The following is a 16,027-nucleotide window of genomic DNA, read 5'->3' as shown; positions in this document are numbered from 1 at the left end:
TTAGTTGTACCGGAGTTGTGAAAAGTGTGATAACAATTCCGTGCACCAATCATGCAACAAAAACAAGAGAACAGATAAAACATAACAGAAAACAGAAAAATAAAAAAGGAAAGGAAGTAAAAGAGAACGAGTCCACCTTTAATGGTGGCGGCTAGTGCTCCTTCTTGAGGATCCAATGTGATGCTTGATCTCTTCTATGTCACTCCTTTGTCTTTGTTGTTCTTCCCTCATAGCCCTTTGGTCTTCCCTTATGGCTCTTTAACACTACAAGAAAAAAGGCCTATGGCCACGCTGTTTTCTTGCCACGCTTTAAAAGCGTGGCCAAAAGTGGTGAATGGCCACGCTTTTTTGAGCGTGGGGATTGATTAGAGATTTGGCTACATTTTTTTTTGCTACACTTAAAAAGCATGGCGAAAAGAGTCTATGGCCATGCTTTTATGAGGGTGACAATTGATTAGAGATTTGGCCACGCTTTTTTTGCCACGCTTAAAAAACGTAGCCATAGAGAGAAACAGGCACGCTTTTAAAGTGTGGCGACAAAGTTTTATTTTGGTGACATTTTAAAATCATGGCCGTTTCCTACAACTCTTTTGGCACACTTCAAAAGCGTGGCCAAAAGGTCCTTCCAAAAATAAAACGCTGCATTCCTTTATAAATCAAAACACTGCGTTCTCTCCTACATTATTCGAAATGAAAGAACCCCCTTTTTCTCTTCAAAGAACCCAGAAGGCCAGACCCAGAAGTTAGCAATTGACCCATTGTTACATAAATAATTCTCTTCAAATAACAATATATGAAATTAAAGAACCCCCTTTCTCCTTCAACGAACCCAGAACCCTAAAAGCTTCGAAGAACCGCAGCCCTCCACGAAGAACCCCAGCCCTCGCAATGCCTCTGCCGTCACTCTCTCTTCCGGAACTCCCACCATGGCAGTGGATCCGTCAACTGAACTGCCTCGATAATCTTCTTCAGCTCCTTCAAGTCTTCATCACACTGTTGTAGCGCTCCGAGAAGCTGCCGTCTCTTCTCCACCACCGATTCCGCCGGCACAGCTTCCGGTGCTTCATCCAGTCCCATCAACCTCGCCACCAAAGCCGGCGAGCGACTCTCTGCGGTCGACGATTGAGGCTTTATCGCATGAGACTGGTGAATCTCTATGGGTAACATCGGGCTTCTCGGCACCTCACACGGTGATATCGATTTCCGGCCGGCGGCAACTTCGGAAGTCTTCTACACTTTTGATATTTCTCCGACGGCGATAGAGTAAATGGCGAAAGAAGAATTATTCTTAGGATTTTTCTTGTTACCTGATTATGAGGTGAATTAAAAAAGAAAAAGAAACGATTAGTTATGTGAACGATCAAAAACTTAGCGAAGACTGAAAAGGATTTTGGTGTTTTACAGGAGAATGTAAAATGGACCAAAGGTGAGGAAGCGGCATTGGCGGCGGCTGTTGGAGCGGAAGATGAGGTGGAGAATGCCAAACATGCAACCGATGGTCTATGGGTGAATTTTTTCCGGCGCGTTTTCTCACCGGGATGACGACGGTGACACCACACTGGTTTGCCTCTTCATCACCGTCACTCTACTCATTTCTCTTCCACTTTTTTGTAATTTTCTGGGCCTCAAAAATTTCAATGCGATATCATATTCTCACATTTGTCTGATAAAGTTGTGTTTTTTTTCATATAAGTGTTGTTGGTTCTGAATGATGAGTGGGTTCTTGAGAAACATGTAAAAAAAGCTTGAACCTTTTACTATCTCTGGAACCCCTTTGAGTTTTTCTTTCTGCTTGATAAAGTTATTGAGTTGATTGTGCTTTATGATGTAAATTTCCATTTGGAGTGATTTTTCCACTGAATGTGTTATTCTTGAAGATTATGCCATGCTTTCTTTTTGTTTTTTGCTTGTTCAAATTTCATTCCGTTTTTGCACATTAATAATGTCTGTTATTTCAATCAGCATAATCATTGATTTACGTTTTAATGGTGTGCAGGAAATTCTGTAATTAAAGGGCTTTTTGGATGATCAGATATTGATTAATTCACTGAGCTGAGTTGAAATTTTAATTTCAGGCTTGTGTTCATAATTTCTTCATGGAGCCACCTGCAAATGGAGTAGTAGAGTCTCCTTCTACATCCGGGACTCCCCGTCCTACGCGGCCTCCCTTAAGACCATCTCGGAATCATGTTCATGGGCCTATACTGGGAAGCTAAACAAAGTTTCACCTATACTGAAATTAGTGAGTGTGGTACTAGTGTTGATAAGTCACTAGCAAACCCGATATTAGCTAATTCTGTATTAGGTTTATGAACTCAATTGTTCAACAGTTGGGGTTTTTGATGTACCTCTAATCACTCCAGTCCCTATTTGTAGCGAAACATGGTTTGCTAGTTTTATAACTAACCAAGTTGATTTGTTTTCTTATGGCCTTATTGTTAGAAAAACTCATTGATATGTTCCTCTTTATTTTACTTATTGCCTTTATGGTTAGTTGATTACTCTATCTCTATGCTTTCTGTTTTCCCAGAATTGTTACATTCTGATTCCATTAGAGTTCAGTTTTAATTGATTGTTACTTTTCGTGAAAGTTTTACAATTTCCAGATCATGTTATTGTGGCAATACATGAATGGATAATAGTACAAACAAATTCTTTTTGTTGACAATTGATAAAAAAATGATGAACTCATATACTAATTAATTGGCCTCTCTGACAGCTTGCTTGATATGTTAATTTCTCATTATGAAACATGTATCCAACTTATGACAAATAGATTAATTTTGCTGGTGTATTGGTTTCTAGTTATATCTTTAATGATCACTCTATTTATAAGTAGATGAATCTTTGAATGCAGGTTTTATGTGGCATAAGTTCTCCTTGCTTTAGAGTATTTACTTTTGCTTGGGATCATCTACAGAGACCTTAAACCCGGGAACGTGTTGCTGAGGGAAGATGGTCATATAATGCTGTCGGATTTCGACCTCTCTCTAAGGTGCACGGTTAGTCCAACTCTTGTAAAGTCATTAAACTCTATCTTGGAGACGAAGACCTCAGGATACTGCATTCAGCCTTCTTGCGCCGAACCGACTTGTTCAATGCAGCCAGACTGCATCTAACCGGCATGCTTCTCTCCTCGATTTCTTTCCAGAAAATCCAAGAAAGGAAAGAAGTACAAGCCAAAGAATGACATGCATTATCAGGTGACCCCTATTCCAGAGCTTATCACTGAGCTTGTTCTCTAAGATTGTGTTGGAGTTCTAGCACTGTTAGTATTTCAAATTAGTTCATGATTACTTCAATTTGCACTATTTTGTTCGCTTTAGTATTAATCTTTGATTTGGCTTTATAATATGACTAGTTGAGCTGTTTATGTAGCCTTATATTAAGTTAAAAGTTGTCTAGTTGGTCTAAACAGAACACAGCAAGGTTCATTCTCTTACCGTGCCTTCATTCTTAATCCACTAAGTTATACATAATATTTTACTGATTAATTGTTTTTTTTTTCCTGGACGAGTCATATTCATTGTTCTATTATTCTAGATGTTCAAAACTTTGGTGCTTATATTTGTTTATCCTGTTTAGTAGAACCAGTGCAGTGATGCAGGAAAACTTGTATCTCAACAAATCTTCCTTCGGCAAGTGTACCGAATTTGTCGTCAAGTAAAAACTCACAATAGAGTGAGGTCGAATCCCACAGGGATTGATTGATCAAGCAACTTTAATTAGAAGAATGTTCTAGTTGAGCGAATCCAAAATTTGGGTTGAGAGTTGTAGGAAATAAAATGGCGGGAATGTAAATAACAGAAAAGTAAATGCTAGAATTAAAGAACTGGAAGTAAATGACTGAAAATAAATTGCAGAATTGTAAATGGGAATGGGGGATTTGCTCATAAAAGTAAATGGCAGAAATTAAAGAGAATGGGTAAGATCAGAGATGGGGAGTTCATTGGGCTTAGGAGATGTTGTAATTCTCCGGATCAAGTTCATTTTCATCTCTTCCTCAATCAATGCACTCATTGATCTCCTTGGCAATCTTAAGTGATTGAATTACAATTTCTTGCAATTCAATCTCTCAAATCTTGATCAATAGCCAATTCCTTGGTCAATTGCTCATGAGAAGAGATGAGGTATGGTCACTGATTATACCACATGCATTTCCCAAATCAAGTATTGAGAGGGTTATAGTCACATACCCATCCAAACCCAATTTGGTCCAGCATGAGAAAGCATTTCTAGCTTGATCTCTTCATTCCTCTTTCAAGGTTCAAAAGAGATCCAAGTTTGAATAGCTTCTCTTCCAAGATAACTACTCAATTGGATGAAGATCGAAAGCTTTCAAGTAAAATCAAGAGGGAAGATAGAAGAAGAATAATGAAACTTAGTATTGATCCATCAAATTACAACAGAGCTCCCTAACCCAATGAAAGGGGTTTAGTTGTTCATAGCTCTTGAAAATGAAAACAAAGATGGAGAATACATCATAAAACTAGAATTGCAAAGAAAGTAAAATACAGAGAGTAGTTCTCTTTTTTCAGCCTCCAGAACTCCTTTTCAATTCAAAGCTATTCCTATATATACTACTCTTCTCAGCTTGTAATGTCATTCATCAAGTCTTAGGCCTTTGGATCTTGAGTTTGAAGCAGTTCCTTTCTTTATTTGGGCTTGGCTTTACTTGCAGAGAGAAAGTGCGAAGTGGGCGGAGACTTTAGTTCAGGAGGTTAGGGGTGTTAATATTTAGTGAGAATATAAGTTCGAGAACGTTAGTGACACTTAACATTGTCACTAACGTTCCAATGCACCCCTTTGCCTTACGTTAAAACCCACGTTAACTAGGTTAACGTGGCTTTTAACGTTGCCTTGTTAACCTTCGAGAACGTTAGTGACACTCAACATTGTCACTAACGTTCCAGTGTGCCCCTTCTTGCTTCACGTTAAAGCCCATGTTAACTAGGTTAACGTGGCTTCTAACGTGGCCCTTGCCATCCTTCGAGAACATTAGTGACATCCAACATTGTCACTAACGTTCCAATGTGCCCCTAGGTCTCACGTTAGAGTCCACGTTAACTAGGTTAACGTGGCTTCTAACGTGGCCATCTTTAGCCATCCCAACGTTAGTGACAATGTTGAGTGTCACTAACGTTGGCTCATCCTTCATTCCTCATCGTTAGCTTCCACATTAACCAAGTTAACGTGGAAGTTAACGTGACTCTTGGGGGTTGTGTGGTTGCTTCAACGTTAGTGACAATGTTGAGTGTCACTAACGTTGTCGACAACTTTTCATCACTTACGTTAGTTCCCACGTTAACCAAGTTAACGTGGGAGTTAACGTGGTACTTTGCACCATAGGCCAACGTTAGTGACAATGTTGAGTGTCACTAACGTTGGCTTCTCTTCCCCCCTTAACCTTAGAGGCCACGTTAATTTCTAACGTGGCCACTTATGAGTAATTTCCAACGTTAGTGACAATATTAAGTGTCACTAACGTTGGCTCGACTTCTCTTCTCCAGGTTAGAGTTCACGTTAACTTAGTTAACGTGACTCTCTAACGTGGGCATTGATGGCTTTTTGAGAGTGTTATTGGCAATCACTTTTCTCATTAATCTTGCAAGTTACCTCCCCTTTTCTTGCTTCCTTTTGGTCCTGAAATCAAGCAATAAAGTGCATCAAAGCTCTAGTCCAAGTCATGAGTAATGCAACATAATATTTGTCACTAAACTTATGCAAAATCCTCATGAAATTATGTAAAATGCACAATGTATGCTTGAGTCAAGGCATAAGTGAATATCTACCCAAAACTAGCTTATTTCCTAAAGAAATGCATGAAACTAACCTAAAAACAGTAAAGAAAAGGTCAGTGAAACTGGCCAAGATGCCCTGGCATCACAACACCAAACTTAAAGCTTGCTTGTCCCTAAGCAAGTACTGGAACAAGAGAATGATGAATGGAATATCCAGAGGAGTGAGTCATTCTTGTGGAAGTCATGTTACTGATTTTATGGTGGTTTCATGCATAGCAACTTAGGTTCATTCCATTACTGTCTTTCAGACCTTTATCATGTCCCTAAACACTTACTTTGTTTATATCCCATGAGACTTTTATTCATTGATCCTTTTATTGTTATTTCAAGGGTTATTTGTGCTATTTAGGCTAAGTGCTCTGTAAGGGGGCAACTCTTTAAGATAAGCTTTCAGCCAACACTCCCGAACTAGTTGGTTCAAGGTGCTAGGTGTTGAGACACCCCTAAGGACTTACTCCCTCAAGCCTATCCCCCATACATACACACTACAGGCATTTAGTTTATTTATTTTCTTTTCTTGAGACCTTGGTGTCTAGCACCTCTTTGGGTTACTAAGTGTTCTGTAGTGAAGGTTACTCTTGATAGTGGACTTTCAGCTGATAATCCCGAGTTAGTTAACCCAAGTTACCAAGTGATAAGGCACCCCTAAGAGCTTATTCATCCAAGTAGATCCCTCACACAGGAGCACCACAGATACTTGCCTCAAGATTTAAAACCATTGATGCCTAGCCTTATTGCGTACTCTTTTTCTTTTGTTTTTCACTTCCATTGTTCTTTCCCTTTTCTCTTCTTAGGATCTTGTTATTAACTTAGTCTCACGAGTGTATCCAAAGCAAAGTATTCAGGCCAGACAAATGTCATCCCAGCCTTGTGGTTGAACCAACTTAGCTAACTTATGACTACCCCAAAGATTCATGACTGCACTTCCACATTATGAACTCTACTTCTAGTCTTTTAAAAACAATCATTCTCTTTTTATTTGATTTAAAGGGACAGCATACAAGTAAGTTAAGTGATGGTGCAGTAACATAAAGACTAGTGTACATAGACCTATTCGGAACTTAAAAGACAGAATTTAAAGAGGGTTCAACTACGAGTGACTACAAATCAAAAGTGTATTCGAACTTCCAACTTTCAACAATTCTGAGTACAATGGAATTAGGTAACAATACAACCTTCGGGTGATGATCTCTGGTCCCCCTTTCTCTTTGTCATCATCCTAGTTTTTGCTGTCTCGCTTCTTTGGGTGAAGGTGCATCATTTCCTTATAAGATTCCTGCAAGGTTACTGGAAGTTGCTTGTTCCCAAAGCACTTGAGACATAGTTAGCTCACATGTATGCTTGTGCCTCTTGAACTCAATTTGGTGTGTGAACACCAAACTTAGTTCTTTGCCTAGTACAAAACTTTGCATATATGCAGAGACCCTCATATCTTGTTATCAACAAAGCAATGATCACCTATAGTCTAACTACATCTAAGTGGTTTCTCTTGATTGGATGGAGCTAGCAATGTTCTTTTTGGAGTGGAGTGTAGTTCTAACCAATGTCCTTTAGTGGAACACCAAACTTAAAACTACACTATCACTCTTGGATTGTTCTGGTGTGGAACACCAAACTTAGCTCCTTACAATACAGGGGAAACAACTTGTGATTTTTATTGAAATGAAGATGAAAGTGAAACTACCTGAGGTTGGGTTGCCTCCCAACAGAGCACTCTTTTATCGTCGCTAGCTCGACGAGTCCTTAATTACTTGAGATGGTACTTTACTCTGGGGTTTTCCCCTATGTTGCCCAGGTAATGCTTGAGTCTTTGTCCATTCACTATAAAAGTCCTCTCTGAACCTTCATCCATGATTTCGATGTGGCCATATGGTGATATTTTTGTAACCATGAAAGGTCCGGACCACCTTGACTTGAGTTTTCCTGGGAACAGCCTTAATTTAGAATTTTAAAGGAGTACTTGCTGCCCTTTTTCGAAACTCCTGGGTGCCAGATGCATGTCAGGTTTTCTCTTTGCCTTTTCTTTATACATCTTAGTGTTTTCATAGGCTTGTGACCTGAATTCCTCAATCTCTTGCAGCTGCAAGATCCTTTTCGTACCAGCAGCAATGCTGTCAAAATTTTGTATCTTGATAGCCCAAAGAGCTTTGTGTTCCAGCTCAAGTGGTAAGTGACAAGGCTTCCCATAGACTAGTTGATATGGAGACATTCCAAGTGGAGTTTTGAATGCTGTTCTGTATGCCCAAAGAGCATCATCCAACTTCTTCGACCAATCCTTTCTAGATGTGCCCACAGTCTTTTCCAGGATCCTCTTCAACTCTCTGTTGGATATCTCAGTTTGCCCACTTGTTTGAGGATGGTAAGGTGTGGCTACTTTGTGTTTTACCCCATATCTTAAGAGGACAACTTCTAGTGGTTTGTTACAAAAGTGGCTCCCTCCATCACTGATGAGAGCTCTTGGGACTCCAAACCGGCTAAAGATATTCTTCCTGAGGAAGTTCATGACTACCTTGTTATCATTAGTTGGGGTTGCAATAGCCTCTACCCATTTGGAAACATAATCCACTGCTACCAGGATGTACTTGTTTGCATATGAGGTTGGGAATGGTCCCATGAAATCAATTCCCCACACATCAAACAGTTCCAGTTCCAAGATGAAATTTTGTGGCATGGCATTTCTTTTGGGCAGGTTTCCAGATCTTTGGCATTCATTGCAGCTTTTTACTAGTTCCTTGGCATCCTTGAAAAGGGTGGGCCAAAAGAATCCACTTTGTAACACCTTTGCTGCAGTTTTGTCCCCTCCAAAGTGCCCGCCATAGCATGAACCGTGGCAGTTCCACAGGACTTCTCTCCCTTCCTCTTCCGAAACACATCTTCTAAGAATTCCATCTGAACATTTCTTGAAGAGATAAGGCTCGTCCCAGACAAAGTATTTTGCATCATTCATGAGCTTCCTCTTTTGATGTTTATTGATCCCTGGGGGTAATGCCCCAGTTGCCTTGAAATTTGCAATATCTGCGAACCATGGTGCTTTGTGAACTGTCATCAATTGCTCATCAGGGAAGAGCTCGTTCACATTTGTATCATTCTCTCCACCTTGATCATGAGGGATTCTGGATAGGTGATCTGCCACCTTGTTCTCCACTCCTTTCTTGTCTCTGATTTCAGTATCGAATTCTTGCAACAGTAAGATCCACCTTATTAGTCTTGGCTTTGATTCTTGCTTGGCAAACAAATATTTAAGTGCTGTGTGATCTGTAAAGACAATCACTTTAGCACCAATGAGGTATGATCTAAATTTGTCAAATGCAAAAACTATTGCTAGCAATTCCTTTTCAGTAGTGGTATAATTTCTTTGAGTTTCATTAAGGACTTTGCTAGCATATTATATCACACGAACTAGGTTATCTTTCCTTTGTCCTAACACTGCCCCAACTGCAAAATCAGAGGCATCGCACATCAATGCAAATGGTAGGTTTCAATCAGGTGGGAAAATGATAGGAGCAGAAGATAACCTCATTTTCAAATGTGCAAATGCTAGCATGCATGTTTCATCAAAGATGAATGGTGTATCAGATACAAGGAGATTCCTTAATGGCTTGGCTATCTTTGAAAAATCTTTGATGAACCTTCTGTAAAAACCAACATGCCCTAAAAAACTTCTAATTGCCTTGACATCACTGGGTGGGGGTAGTTTTTTAATAAGTTCTACTTTAGCTCTATCAACCTCAATGCCTTGGTGAGAGACCTTGTGACCAAGGACTATTCCTCCTGTCACCATGAAGTGGCATTTTTCCCAGTTCAAGACCAAATTGGTCTCTTGGCATCTTTTTAATACCAAGGCGAGGTGATGTAGGCAACTAGGAAAAGAATCTCCGAATACCGAGAAATCATCCATAAAAACTTCAATTAATTTTTCTATCATATCTGAAAAGATAGAAAGCATGCAACGTTGGAAAGTTGCAGGGGCATTACATAATCCAAATGGCATGCGCCTATAGGCAAACACTCCATACAGACAGGTAAATGAGGTTTTCTCTTGGTCTCTTGGATCAACCACTATTTGGTTATATCTTGAATAACCATCGAGAAAACAATAATATGCGTGCCCTGTAAGTCTTTCCAACATCTGATCCATGAATGGAAGGGGAAAATGGTCCTTTCGTGTAGCCTCATTGAGTTTCCTGTAGTCTATGCACATCCGCCATCCTGTGACGGTCCTTGTAGGTATGAGCTCGTTCTTCTCATTGGTAACCACAGTAATCCCTCCCTTCTTTGGCACAACATGTATGGGGCTAACCCAAGGACTGTCCGAAATTGGGTATATGACCCCTCCTTGCCAAAGCTTCATAACCTCTTTCTGTACCACTTCCTTCATGATTGGGTTCAGCCTTCTTTGGGATTGAATTGATGGCTTGGCATCATCTTCCAACAGTATTTTATGCATGCATATGGCTGAACTGATTCCCTTCAAGTCAGCAAGGGCCCATCCAATGGCATTCTTATGCTCTCGCAGCACCTTGAGTAGTTCGTCCTCTTGATCTTGACTGAGGGATGAATTTATGATCACTGGGTAGTTTTCATTTTCTCCTAGATATGCATATTTGAGAGTGGGTGGCAATGCTTTGAGTTCAAGTTTGGGTGCTTCTGATTTTTTGTTCCCTTCCTTTGGTGCATCTGGGATATGTATTTCTGCTGTAGCCACCTCTTCACTTGATTCAGATTCTTCCTCTACCAATCTTTCGTTCTCTTCAGGTTCATCTTCTTCAAAATTCTCCTCCACTTCATCCTCAAGTGCATCTAACCTCATGCATTCCCCCAATTATTCCGGTGGATAACTCATGGCATTGAACACATTGAATGTCATCTTTTCATTGTGTAATCTCAGGGTGAGGTCACCCTTCTGAACATCAATGACAGCTCCAGCAGTGGCCAAGAATGGCCTTCCCAAGATGATGGAGGTGTTGGCATCTTCCTGCATGTCCAGCACCACAAAATCTGCTGGGAATATGAAATCTCCTACTTTTACTAGTAAATCCTCTACTATTCCGTGAGGGAATTTGAACGACCGGTCTGCCAGTTGTAGAGCCATTTTTGTTGGTTTAGCCTCCTCAATTTTCATCTTTCTCATCATAGCTACTGACATCAAATTGATGCTGGCCCCTAAGTCACAAAGAGCCTTTTCTACTGTGATTTCTCCTATAATGCAAGGGATCTAAAAACTCCCAGGATCCTTCAGTTTCTGAGGTAGTTTATGCTGAATGATAGCACTGCACTCTTCAGTTAGTATCACAGTCTCATTGTTCTTCCAGCTTCTCTTCTTAGTCATTAGATCCTTCAAAAACTTGGCATAAAGTGGCATTTGTTCTATGGCTTCAGCAAATGGTATGTTGATTTGTAGCTTCTTGAAGATTTCTAAAAATCTCAAGAACTGGTTGTCATCTTCCTTTTTCTTCAATAGCTGGGGGTATGGAGCTCTTGAGATGTTCAGTTGGGGTATCTTTTTTTCTTTCTGCAGACTTGGCGTGGGGTTGCATTCCATCTTTCTCTTCACCCTTTTCATTTGAGCCTTCTTCTTGTGGTTTTTGGGGATGTTTCTTCAGTTCCTTCCCACTCCTAAGTGTGATAGCTTAACACTCCTCCCTTTTGCTTGAATGGGCATCATAGCAAAAATTGTGGTTAGGAAGCTGCTTAAACAGATAGCTGATTTGTGTTTCCAGTTTTGTGATGGCAGCATTTTGATTCTGCATGTTTGACTGCACTTCCTCTCTGAATGCTTTACTGTCTTGAATGTCTCTGCATATTCCTTCAATGAAGGTTTCGATCTTAGAGAGCTTGTCATCAATTGATGAGTGGTTAGGAGCAGATGTGCTGTTTTGGTTTTGATAAGTGTGTGGAGAAGTGTTGTTGTCGGGGTGTTGAGATGTCCTCTGGGTGAATTGATGGTGAGCTGCATTGTTGTTGGAGTTGTAACGTCTCTGGTCTTGGTTTTGATCTTGCTCACTTCCCCACCCAAAGTTTGGGTGGTTCCTCCATCCAGGGTTGTAAGTCTTGGAGTATGGATCATAGTTTTTCCTTGGTGAATTCCCAATGTAGTTGGCTTGCTCCTGACTCCCCTCTGCTTCTTCATTCACTCCTTCTTGGATTGTTGATGAAGTGGAGATTGCTGCTACTTGGTTCATCTCCATCTTCTTGGTGAGGTCAGGCAGCTGCTGGGTGATGAGCTTGTTTTGGGCCAACAGAGCATCTACATTGTTTAGCTCCATCACTCCTTTTGTGTTCCCTCTTTCGGAAGCATAGAAGTAGTCGTTTTCTGCTACTATTTCAATAACATCTATGGCTTCCTCAATGGTCTTCTTCTTGTTCAAAGATCCTCCAGATGAATGGTCTACGGCCTTCTTTGACTCATAAGAGAGCCCTTCATAGAAAATGTGCAGCTGCACCCATTCGTTGAACATGTCAGGTGGACACCTCCTTGTTAAGTCCTTGAACCTCTCCCATGCTTCATACAGAGTCTCACTATCTTGTTGCCTGAAAGTTTGAACCACAGCTCTCAGCCTATTGATTCGTTGAGGAGGGTAGAATCTTGCTAAGAATTTGTTCACCACATCCTCCCAAGTTGTCAAGCTCTCCCTTGGGAAGGATTCCAGCCACTTGGCTGCCTTGTCCCTGAGTGAGAAAGGAAATAAGAGCAGTCTATAGGCGTCAGGATGAACACCATTAGATTTCACTGTGTCACATATTCTCAGGAAGGTGTTTAAATGTTGATTGGGATCTTCTTGAACACTTCCTCCAAACGAACAGTTGTTCTGAACAAGGGTGATGAGCTGTGGTTTAAGTTCAAAGTTGTTGGCATGGATTGTTGGCTTTTGGATGCTACTTCCACAATTGCCTGTGTTTGAATTGATGTAAGAGCCCAAAACTCTTCTATCCTCCCTAGCATGATTTTCTCCACCTCCTCTGCCATGGTTGTGAGTCTCTTCTTCATGATGATTTTCCATGTTTTGTTCCATGTTTGGTTCAAAGTATTCCTCAAAGTGTTCCTCCTCTTCTTCAGTACCAACTACACGTTTTTCTTTTGCCTCCCTCCTTAGTCTAAGGAAAGTTCTCTCAGGTTCAGAATCAAAGGAAGTTGAAGCCCCGCTTCTTCTCCCTGTCATACAACCAACAAGTACAAGCAAAGAAAATAGGTGCAGACAGTATTTGTGTCAGAATTACTGTTAGTTGTGGGTGATGCAATATATCAAACAGTTAGTGGGTTAGCAAACAGAATTGAAAATATCAAAGAAAAACAAAAGAGTAGAGGGAGAAGGGAAGAAGTTTAACTAAAACAAAAAGTAAATCACTCAAATAGAAAATGAAATTCACAAAATAAAAATGCCCAATCTAGTGATCTTCCAATTTAATCATTGTTGATGCACAATCAATCCCCGCCAACGGCGCCATAAACTTGATGCGGGAAAACTTGTCTCTCAACAAATCTTCCTTCGGCAAGTGTACCGAATTTGTCGTCAAGTAGAAACTCACAATAGAGTGAGGTCGAATCCCACAGGGATTGATTGATCAAGCAACTTTAATTAGAAAAATGTTCTAGTTGAGCAAATCCAGAATTTGGGTTGAGAGTTGCAGGAAATAAAATGGCGGGAATGTAAATAACAGAAAATAAATTACAGAATTGTAAATGGGAATGGGGGATTTGCTCATAAAAGTAAAAGGCAGAAATTAAAGAGAAAGGGTAAGATCAGAGATGGGGAGTTCATTGGGCTTAGGAGATGTTGCAATTCTCCGGATCAAGTTCATTTTCATCTCTTCCTCAATCAATGCACTCATTGATCTCCTTGGCAATCTTAAGTGATTGAATTACAATTTCTTGCAATTCAATCTCTCAAATCTTGATCAATAGCCAATTCCTTGGTCAATTGCTCATGAGAAGAGATGAGGTATGGTCACTGATTATACCACATGCATTTCCCAAATCAAGTATTGAGAGGGTTATAGTCACATACCCATCCAAACCCAATTTGGTCCAGCATGAGAAAGCATTTCTAGCTTGATCTCTTCATTCCTCTTTCAAGGTTCAAAAGAGATCCAAGTTTGAATAGCTTCTCTTCCAAGATAACTACTCAATTGGATGAAGATCGAAAGCTTTCAAGTAAAATCAAGAGGGAAGATAGAAGAAGAATAATGAAACTTAGTATTGATCCATCAAATTACAACAGAGCTCCCTAACCCAATGAAAGGGGTTTAGTTGTTCATAGCTCTTGAAAATGAAAACAAAGATGGAGAATACATCATAAAACTAGAATTGCAAAGAAAGTAAAATACAGAGAGTAGTTCTCTTTTTTCAGCCTCCAGAACTCCTTTTCAATTCAAAGCTACTCCTATATATACTACTCTTCTCAGCTTCTAGTGTCATTCATCAAGTCTTGGGCCTTTGGATCTTGAGTTTGAAGTAGTTCCTTTCTTTATTTGGGCTTGGCTTTACTTGCAGAGAGAAAGTGCGAAGTGGGCGGAGACTTTAGTTCAGGAGGTTAGGGGTGTTAATATTTAGTGAGAATATAAGTTCGAGAAAGTTAGTGACACTTAACATTGTCACTAACGTTCCAATGCACCCCTTTGCCTTACGTTAAAACCCACGTTAACTAGGTTAACGTGGCTTTTAAGGTTGCCTTGTTAACCTTCGAGAACGTTAGTGACACTCAACATTGTCACTAACGTTCCAGTGTGCCCCTTCTTGCTTCACGTTAAAGCCCACGTTAACTAGGTTAACGTGGCTTCTAACGTGGCCCTTGCCATCCTTCGAGAACGTTAGTTACATCCAACATTGTCACTAACGTTCCAATGTGCCCCTAGGTCTCACGTTAGAGTCCACGTTAACTAGGTTAACGTGGCTTCTAACGTGGCCATCATTAGCCATCCCAACGTTAGTGACAATGTTGAGTGTCACTAACGTTGGCTCATCCTTCATTCCTCATCGTTAGCTTCCACGTTAACCAAGTTAATGTGGAAGTTAACGTGACTCTTGGGGGTTGTGTGGTTGCTTCAACATTAGTGACAATATTGAGTGTCACTAACGTTGTCGACAACTTTTCATCCCTTACGTTAGTTCCCACGTTAACCAAGTTAACGTGGGAGTTAACGTTGTACTTTACACCATAGCCCAACGTTAGTGACAATGTTGACTATCACTAACGTTGGCTTCTCTTCCCCCCTTAACGTTAGAGGCCACGTTAACTAGGTTAATGTGGCTTCTAACGTGGCCACTTATGAGTAATTGCCAATGTTAGTGACAATGTTAAGTGTCACTAACGTTGGCTCAACTTCTCTTCTCCATGTTAGAGTTCACGTTAACTTAGTTAACGTGACTCTCTAACGTGGGCATTGATGGCTTTTTGAGAGTGTTATTGGCAATCACTTTTCTCATTAATCTTGCAAGTTACCTCCCCTTTTCTTGCTTCCTTTTGGTCCTGAAATCAAGTAATAAAGTGCATCAAAGCTCTAGTCCAAGTCATGAGTAATGCAACATAATATTTGTCACTAAACTTATGCAAAATCCTCATGAAATTATGTAAAATGCACAATGTATGCTTGAGTCAAGGCATAAGTGAATATCTACCCAAAACTAGCTTATTTCCTAAAGAAATGCATGAAACTATCCTAAAAACAGTAAAGAAAAGGTCAGTGAAACTGGCCAAGATGCCCTGGCATCATGCAGGCCTAGGGGAAGCGAGGCATCACCTGCTGGTATAGTGTCCAGTACTTCCAAGTTTGAAACGCGACCTCTATGGGATATTCCTGCCGTAAGGAAGAAGCATCATCAGCAGAGACAAGTTGTAAGTTTCAGTCAATCATGAATAACTGAGTAAATATGATAATATAATTTTTTTACAGGACATTAAAATTAAGCTCTTTAATAAATGTGCTCATATACGAGGCCAAGATACTTAGGCAAGTGTCCAGAATTAAAATTGAAATCATTTTGGAGATACCCTGCTCTGTTTGAGTTGGGCAAGATCACCACCATATACTGATATGGGAGCATTTGGATAGATATCTTTTAAAAGTTTGTCCTCTCCTTATAGATGCATTTTTATTCTTTATTGTTTGTGTTTGAAGTTATTGATATAGCTTACATAATCTTTTTAATTGACACTTCAATGGCATGAAACATGTATCATGATATAATAGTCTTAGTTACTTTTCATTTCTTTATAGTATGCTTGACT

At 40.1% G+C, this 16,027-nt stretch overlaps 1 non-coding gene across 1 annotated transcript; it reads left to right on the top strand.

The window, feature by feature from the left end:
* The first annotated feature begins 12,257 nt into the window (after positions 1-12,257).
* LOC112788717 (small nucleolar RNA R71) lies at positions 12,258-12,361 on the top strand. Its single transcript, XR_003196070.1, has one exon. It is a non-coding gene; the product is annotated as a small nucleolar RNA R71 (small nucleolar RNA).
* The last annotated feature ends 3,666 nt before the right edge of the window (positions 12,362-16,027 follow it).

Source organism: Arachis hypogaea, chromosome 20 (genome assembly GCF_003086295.3).
Source record: "Arachis hypogaea cultivar Tifrunner chromosome 20, arahy.Tifrunner.gnm2.J5K5, whole genome shotgun sequence".
Lineage (NCBI taxonomy): Eukaryota > Viridiplantae > Streptophyta > Magnoliopsida > Fabales > Fabaceae > Arachis > Arachis hypogaea.
This window is presented reverse-complemented; position numbering and strand designations above follow the sequence as displayed.